The sequence below is a fragment of the Solanum verrucosum genome, unplaced genomic scaffold, assembly GCF_900185275.1.
Source record: "Solanum verrucosum unplaced genomic scaffold, falcon-dt-bn FXZP01000222.1, whole genome shotgun sequence".
NCBI lineage: Eukaryota > Viridiplantae > Streptophyta > Magnoliopsida > Solanales > Solanaceae > Solanum > Solanum verrucosum.
The window spans coordinates 398,674-407,314 of NW_026020027.1; positions in this window are offsets into that span (position 1 = coordinate 398,674).

An 8,641-nucleotide genomic window follows, 5' to 3' on the forward strand; every position below is an offset into this window, starting at 1 on the left:
ATAAATGTGAAATAAGGTCAAGTTAAAGAGCACATTTATGTATTATGACTTTTTATATTTAGTAACAATTTTTCATCCAACTTTGAGTGTTCATAAGTCGACACTTAAATTTGTATAAAGTTGAACAAGTAGACACATGAGTGCTATATGGCGAGAGACGAATCCAAAATTTGAAAACTTTGGGTGCACCAAATATGATCTCTAAGTGCTTAAAATAACAATAGTGATATAGGCTCTAGCTAGATTCAAACCCTAGTCTTGCAGGTGGCCTCTCTGCCTTGTACCAACAGCACAAGAACACTTATATACTCCTCATGGGTGCACTGTTAATTATATTGATCCTAGTTTCTACCAGTTTCTCAAGATAGATATACATATATACACATGATTTTTTTCGAACTTAACGGGTGCACGTGCACCCCTACTGATAAAGGTGGGTCCGCCTCTATATGTTGCATAATACATGTGTATTATTTTTTAAAAAAATTAATTAAAAAGTGTCCTTTAATTTTTATCATTTTAATTTTTTTATGTTATATTTGATTTTCTTCACTTTAAAACTTTTTTTAAATACACGACATTTGAAATTAAATTTGAAATCAAATCAAAAGGAAAGACAAAGAATAAATAAATTCAATAGAAAAAAAAAAGAAAAGAAGAGAAAACAATGAATGATGGTAAAAAAAAATGAAGAAAAAAAGTTGAAACACAAGGCAAAAATATCTTTACAAAATTATGTGTTTTGACTAATTTAAATACAAGATAAAGAAACTAAGAAGATTTTTTTAAAAAAAAAATTAAATTTAAATTCTTTTAAAAATTTTAAAAATAACTACACACGTGGAGGACGCGTGTTGTACAAACGCAACTAACTTACTTGGTTGAAGGTGTCACGTCAGAACACAAAAGGTGCACAAAAATACAGAAAAAATGAGTTTGAGGGAATAGTAGAACCTTGATTAAATTAAGGTCTGTCGTAGGGATTCTGATCAAAACTTAGAGGGTACTATGCATTATCCCCCTTTTATCTATCTAAGTCTTGATCGATTAAGTTAGCAGATCCAAACGGGCATTGACAATACAATTATAAAAGAAATATTTAAAAAAAAATACTTAGAATTCAATGACAACAAACTCAGAATAACTCCACAAATAGTATCTGAAAAAAATAAAGCTTCCTCGACTCAAGTAAAATATTAAAAGCAGGTCGAAAAAGAAATACTATCAGATATAAAGGTATTAGAATTCATGACTTGATTAAATAAATATGATGAGAAAATAATTTATGGACCTAAACCACAGAGTTCACCACTGGCCTGCAGATTTCTATAAAAATTTGAGTAATTTTTAATTTAACTAAGAAATATAAGTAAAGAGATTTACCACGAATATCTCTAAGGCCTTTTTTTGTTTTTTTGTCCTTAGCTATGGATTGGTTTAAACTCTGGAGAAAAGGCTTTGCTTTATTTATTTTATTTTACAACATGCACTGCTGGTGAAATATCCCCCTCTCATTGATATTCTTTTTGGAAAAGACACAAGTATCACTTACACTATGATCAAAATTTCACAAACACATTTTAACTAAACTAAGGTCCTATTACTCTTCTTGAACTCATTTGTTTTGTAATTTTATACACTTTTTGGCTTACGTGGCACACTCCGTGACTCCACGCAATTGAGGCACGTTAGAGATTTTTGGATGCTACGTAAGCTAAAAAGGTGTACAAAATTATTTTTTAAAAAATGGATTCAGGGGTAAAAGAATTTTAGTTTAGTTAAGGTGTATCTCTGAAATTTCAGTTATAGTCTACGGGGTACTTGTGACTTATCCCTTTTTTTTGGTATGTTATAGCCAACAAATAGTAGTATAAACAGATATTTATTGTGTCTTATTACAAATGTCACAAACTTTCAGAAAAGTCACTATTCTTCAATTTGAAAAGGTGATGTTGTTAATATAATATAAATAAATATAAATATAAAATAAAAAGACATACTAAATTGAGTGTTTTTAGTAAGGGGTATTGTAGTAATTTAACATTCAAGTTAGAGAGTTCATACTTTTAATATAGTATAGAATAGATATGGATAGACACACACACACACACACATATATATTAATAGAGATAGAAAAATAGATAAATATATAAATAGATAGACAGATAGATAAACAAATATACGGAAAGATATACAAATATAAATTGTAGTACTCCTTAAGGGTCGTTTGGTAAAGTGTATATAAGTAATGCTCAACGGAGTGTATTAGTATTGCTTGCATTAGTTATGCATAGATTATTTTGGCATAATACATATATTGGACCCTAAACTTGGCTTCAAATTTTAACTTTGACCTCCAACTTTCATAGTGCACAAATAGGCACTTTAACTTGTATAAAGTAGAACAAGTAAACACACGAGTCCTACATGGCACAATACACGTAGGACAAAAAATGACATGTAGGATGCCATGTAGGACATGCGTGTCTATTTGTTCTATTTTATACAAGTTAAAGTGCCTATTTGTGCACTATGAAAGTTGGAGGTCAAAGTTAAAATTTGAAGCCAAGTTTAGGGTCCAATATATGTATTATGCCGATTATTTTTTATGCATTGTTGGTTTGATGTATTAAAAATCATATGCATTGTAAAAATATTTATTTACAAAAATATCCTCCATAATTATGATAAAAAAGATGTAATTTCAAAAAAAAATTATAAATATTTATTATAACTATAAATTATATTATTAATTGTAAAATAAAATATCATTTTTGTTAAAGAACATGTTACATGTGATAGAAGAAAAGAAAGCATTAATTAATGTTCGGTGTAGGCCAAAGAAATTAAAGTAGAAATTATCTCATTTAACAGCTGCCCACAGAGGGGAAAAGATATTTACCAGGAAACTCTCAAGTGGCTTTACATTTAACAACTATTTTTTTAGCGTCTCACGGAAGTAACTTTACCGTTACTCCAATCAAATATACACAACCTCCAAATTCTAATAACCTAAACCGCCTAATTTCTTTGCTTCATTAATAGAACATTTTCTAATAACTACAACCAACTAAATTTTTAATAACCAAACCCACATTTCTTGGCTGCATATTTCTCAATTATTGCATACCCAATGGTAGTTACATATACATTTATGATGGTTATTGCAACATATTTTTATTTTCTTCATGAAACGTTTCTTAAGATTAATTAACATATTTGAATATATTTTCAAAAAAATACTATTATATATTTGTCATTTTTTTAGTTTGATTTTATGAAACTTATATCCTTTCATTTATTTATTATTTTTCTCTTTTATTTGCTATAAATATTCACCTTTATATCTCATATCTAACTACCTATTCAATTGCTACTATTAATATATATCTATATTTATAACTCTCATACTTTTCATATTCACAACCTCTAAATATTTAATTTAAGATAACTTTTGGTGCTCCTCCAATTTTATTTATATAAATCATCTTCTTTGTTTCATGAGATCCTTAGGTACCCTTTTCATTCTATAGTTAAAGTAGGAATATTTGACCAAACTAAGCCATTATATATAAAACAATTCACCAAAATATGTTTTTCTAAAATTTTACAAAACTAGTATAAACATATTTCACAGTAACGTTTTAGGGTATATTTTATTTTTTTAAAACTAACGGCGTTAGATTGATATACGTTACTCACAGTAACGTTTTACTCCTAAAACGTTACTCACAATAATGTTTTATAATACATGACTTTTAGTCACGTTTTACTAAAAGAGGATAGTCTTTTATTAGTGCAGTTGTGTTAATTTTCAGTTGTGCGTCGATTTCGTTGCCCTTCTCCACTTAACAATATATATATGGGACTTGGTTCACTGGCAAGTAGGCGAACAACACTGTAAAGCAAATGACTTTACTTCGATTCCCCATGTCAACATAGAAATTAGAATGAAAGGACATGCAAGGTGAAGTTAAAAGAAGAAACAACTTAGAACCGTAACGTATATCAACCTAATGCCGTCAGTTTTAAAAAAATAAAATAGATCCTAAAATGTTACTGTGGAATACGTTTATACTAGTTTTGTAAAGTTTTAGAAAAACATATTATTTTGGTGAATTGCTTTATATAATGACTTAGTTTGGTCAAAAAATCGTTAAAGTAGTGAAACATTTATATCATTTTTGTTCTATTGATTCATTCTTTAGTTTGACTCAAAAAGAAGGATCTTGAATTTTGATTGGCTATGATAGAAGGAGTCGACAAGAACTCGGAAAATTATGTACTATTTTTGTATTTCTATTTACATCTATATATATTGTATGATTAAAGTCTTAACAAAGATGAGTACATTGTATTTTGTTGTGTTTTCTATCTATTAGACTTTTGAAATTTAATTTTCTATGAATGTTTGATTGATTAATCATTTGTGGTATACATAAATACGTCATTTAATTTGGCCTCATCTCATATTTATGAGCTCCAACTTTAGGTGTGCACAAGTAGACATTTAAACTTGTATAAAGTTGAACAAATAGACACACACGTCCTACATGACATCCTACATGACAATTTTCATCCTACGTGGTGTCTTGTGTGTATTATGTCATGTAGGACTCATGAGTCTAAGGGCACATTTATGTATTATGCCAAACCATAATGAGACACTATTCCTTATTACTTCGTTACAAAATGAATGGCAACTTTGAATATTCAGAAATATTTTAACTTTAAACTTTCCATTTCACCATTAGTGACACGTTTTTATATCCACAAAAATGTCAAAGACATTTTCAAAACAACAAGTTCCAAGAATCTTTGTATCTTTGATAAGACATCAGTGTTGGGTTCGAAAATAATTAGGGCATCATGCGAAAACTTTCAATTGCAAATTATAAGGCGATAAATTAGAAGACACATAAAACTATACTTGTCACGCCCCGAGCCTACACCCTGGATGGGACTGACGCTCGAGAACCATCGTTGGCCCCAAGCGAACCCTTAGCATGGCTTAACTTATAGCGGAAGACTTAAAACATTAATACAATGATTCAAATGCACTTTAAAACAACTGTCTCAAATAAACTTAGAATGTTAACGATAAACATTCAAATTACCCAAATTGGCAACTCAAGTCTTTTAGCAAAACATCTTAAATACAAGACTAAAAACCTCACATTTAACTGTCTATGAAGCCTCTAAATACTAAGAGGGGTGTCGGGACAAGACCCCCGATCATCCTAACAACTGACTAATAAAGCAAATAAAGGGAATCCTACGGAAGCAAGAAGGCTCACCAACTGACAATGAGTGCTCAACTGGATCAACGAGGCGCTGGATGTTGATCTTGGTTACCTGTATCTGCATCATTAAAAGATGCAGGACAAATGGCATCAATTTATTAAACGTACGAGCATGCGATGGGAAAACTACACATGACATAAGCTTGAAAGGAATCTAAAAAGAACACTTATCTTAGCTTTACTCAACTCATGAATACTCAACTCAAATGCGAAGTAAAACAACAATAAAAGTGTAGTTTATACAAAGCATTTAAAACAGTAGATGACAACTCAATGTAATTAAGAAATACACTAACAACTCAGTTTACATATAAAGTAATATAATACTGTGGGAGTTTCTCTAACCGACAACCATCACTATTAGCTAAAGTGATGATACAACGTCTCACCCACGCTGCCAGAACTGTCTTATACCATGCAATGATATAGAACGCCTCAACTAAGTGGATCCACTAGTCAATGCTAAAAAGCACTTAGAAATCATCTAAAAAGTATGACCCTTTCTTACCCACAAAGGCTACATGGTTTATGGAGACTTGAGTTATTATGAACTCGTCCCTATATCGGTGCTCAATACTACTCCCAAAATATATTCAGCTCATATGTTTGAATAACAAAAACTCTTTTTGTGATTTGAAAAAATTACTCAAAACTAGCTTAAAGACTCTCTTGGAAATCGGTGTTTCCTTTCTTGTTTAAATGTGAAAACATTTCAACTCTTGGGAATACTTAGTTCCCATATAATCTTTTGAAGAAATGAAACTTTACTTTTACTCTTTACTCAACTCAAAATTCAAGCCTTAAAACAAAGTTAAAACATTTGTAAAAGACTTTTGGAAAACTCTATGAACTTCTCTTGACTTGACTCTTAACTTTCCTTGAATTGAATTATGGATTCAAGGCTCATGATCTCATGTTTGTGGATGATTTCATGATGTTTATGCGTACCTTAGAGTGTAGAAATCAACTAGAAAACTTAGGTACGTTGCTAGGGAACTCAAACGGAAAGAAGTGAGAAAAAGTAGAAGACCTGGCGTCACTGGTGCTCTGAGTGGCGCGGGACGCCAGAGGGCAAACTTCAGGACTGAAGTTGGGGAGCTCTTGCTGGCGCAGCGCCCCAGGAGCAAAATTTCAGAGCCCAAGTTTGGGCGCTCTGGTTGGCACGGCGCCCCAGACCCCTCCCCATAAAATTCCCGAATTTTTTTACTCGTTTTTCAACTCTGAACCCTCTAGATTCGAATGTTTCCTTACCCAAACGCTTAGAATCGAATACACAACCAAAATGTACAAGAAACAACCCATAAACAACCCTAAATCTCATCAAACTACCTCAAGAACTCCTCCAAAACTCAACAATCAAGATTCAAATGAAACTTAAACAAAAATTCATCAAGAACTCATAATCTTTTCTTTCAAGAACACAATTACGCTGAATTGAATCATGATTGGAGCATGGGTGAACTAACCCAATGCTATGTGATCTCGCATACCTCGTAGGGATCACCCCTTGACGAAATCCACAACCTTAGCTTCAAAGAACTTGACGACTCCTTGTCTCTTCTCTCAAAACCCTAACTATTCTTGATGAAACGTAAATTGAACCAAATCAGTTTAGACCCCATCTTAATTACCAAAAACGAAATTAATTAATTGGGTATGGAAAAGACCAAAATACCCTTCTAAAATCCGGTTTTGACTTTCCTTATCTAGACAGCCCAACTTCAATTGGACATATCTCTATCATACAAACTCAGAATCAAGCAAACTCGGCGGCGTTGGAAAGATAATTCAAAGATCTTTCCTACGGTATCTTGTAGCACACCTAACTCATCATGAGCTAGGAGTTATGGTCGTCTGAAGTTAACCAAAACTCATCCTTAGCTTAATTTGTTAAAACTTTCCAAATTATTCATTCTTTCCAAAAATGACTCTTTCTAATTCTAGATCTTTCAAATAGCGAGGTGTTATAATACTACAAGACATAATATTATTATATGAAATGGCCAATTGTCCTACATAATTAAAAACTAATAAAAAAAACATTAAAACTGTAGAGAGTAAAATCTCTCCATAAATAAAAGTCTCTAAATGACTACATTGTAGATTCTATTGTATTTTTCTATGAGAATAGGGATCTTCAATTTATAAATCTCCAAATTTATCATTTAAGGAAAGAATAAACCAAATATGGAAGAAAATTATATTTTCCTTTCAAAAAAAATTCAAGCATTTATGGTAATACTTTGATTTTCTTTTAAGGAAAAATTAAAACTCAAACATGGTAAGAAAATCAAGGCAAAATCCTCCCCATAAACAAAACTCTCTAAATGACTACATTGTGGATTCTATTGTATTCTACTATGAGAATATGAATCTTTAATATAAAGATCTCTAAATTTTTCCAGTAAGGAAAGAATAGACCAAATATGGAAGACAATTATATTTTCCTTTCAATAAAAGTAAAAGCAATTATGGTAATGCTTTAATTTTCTTCAAGGGAAAATTAAAACTCAAATATGGTAAGAAAATGAAAGCAACACCCTAACCATCAGCTGACAAACATCTTCATATAAATCGAAACTAAAACGAGGGAGTAGTAATCTACTAATTAAGGCGTTGCAAGTACTCAACGTTGGCATTTCGAGTGAGGATTTCATGAAGAACTCTCTTTTGGACTTAATCAACATTGGTAGTCACCTCTTCAATAAAGTCAAGATTCTTCTTGTTTTCCACAGACATGTTTCTTTCAAGGACTTGTACTGTATCGATCACATTAGCGCCTTACGGACTTTCCAGCGTGAATCCGAATTTAGTCCGCAATTATGATGTACATATCTTTTGCATCATGTCAAGGGCTAGTAATTAGGTTTGAAATTTAATACTCCCTCTATTCTCTATCCCAATTTATATGATTTACTATTCTTTTTAGTTCGTCTCAAAAACATTACACGTTTTCATATGACATAATACATAAATATGCCTTTTATCTTGGCCTCAACTCACATTTATGTCATCCAACTTTGGGTGAGCACAATTAAACACTTAAACTTATATAAAGTTGAACAAATAGACACACGCATCCTACATGACAATTTTTGTCCGTGGTGTTCTATCTATAATATGTCATATAAGACTCATGTGTCTACTTGTTCAACTTTATACAAGTTAAAGTGTTTACTTGTGCACACCCAAAGTTGGAGGGCATAAATGTGAAATAAGGTCAAGTTAAAGAGCACATTTATGTATTATGCCTTTTTATATTTAGTAACAATTTGTCATCCAACTTTGAGTGTTCATAAGTCGACACTTAAACTTGTATAAAGTTGAACAAGTAGACA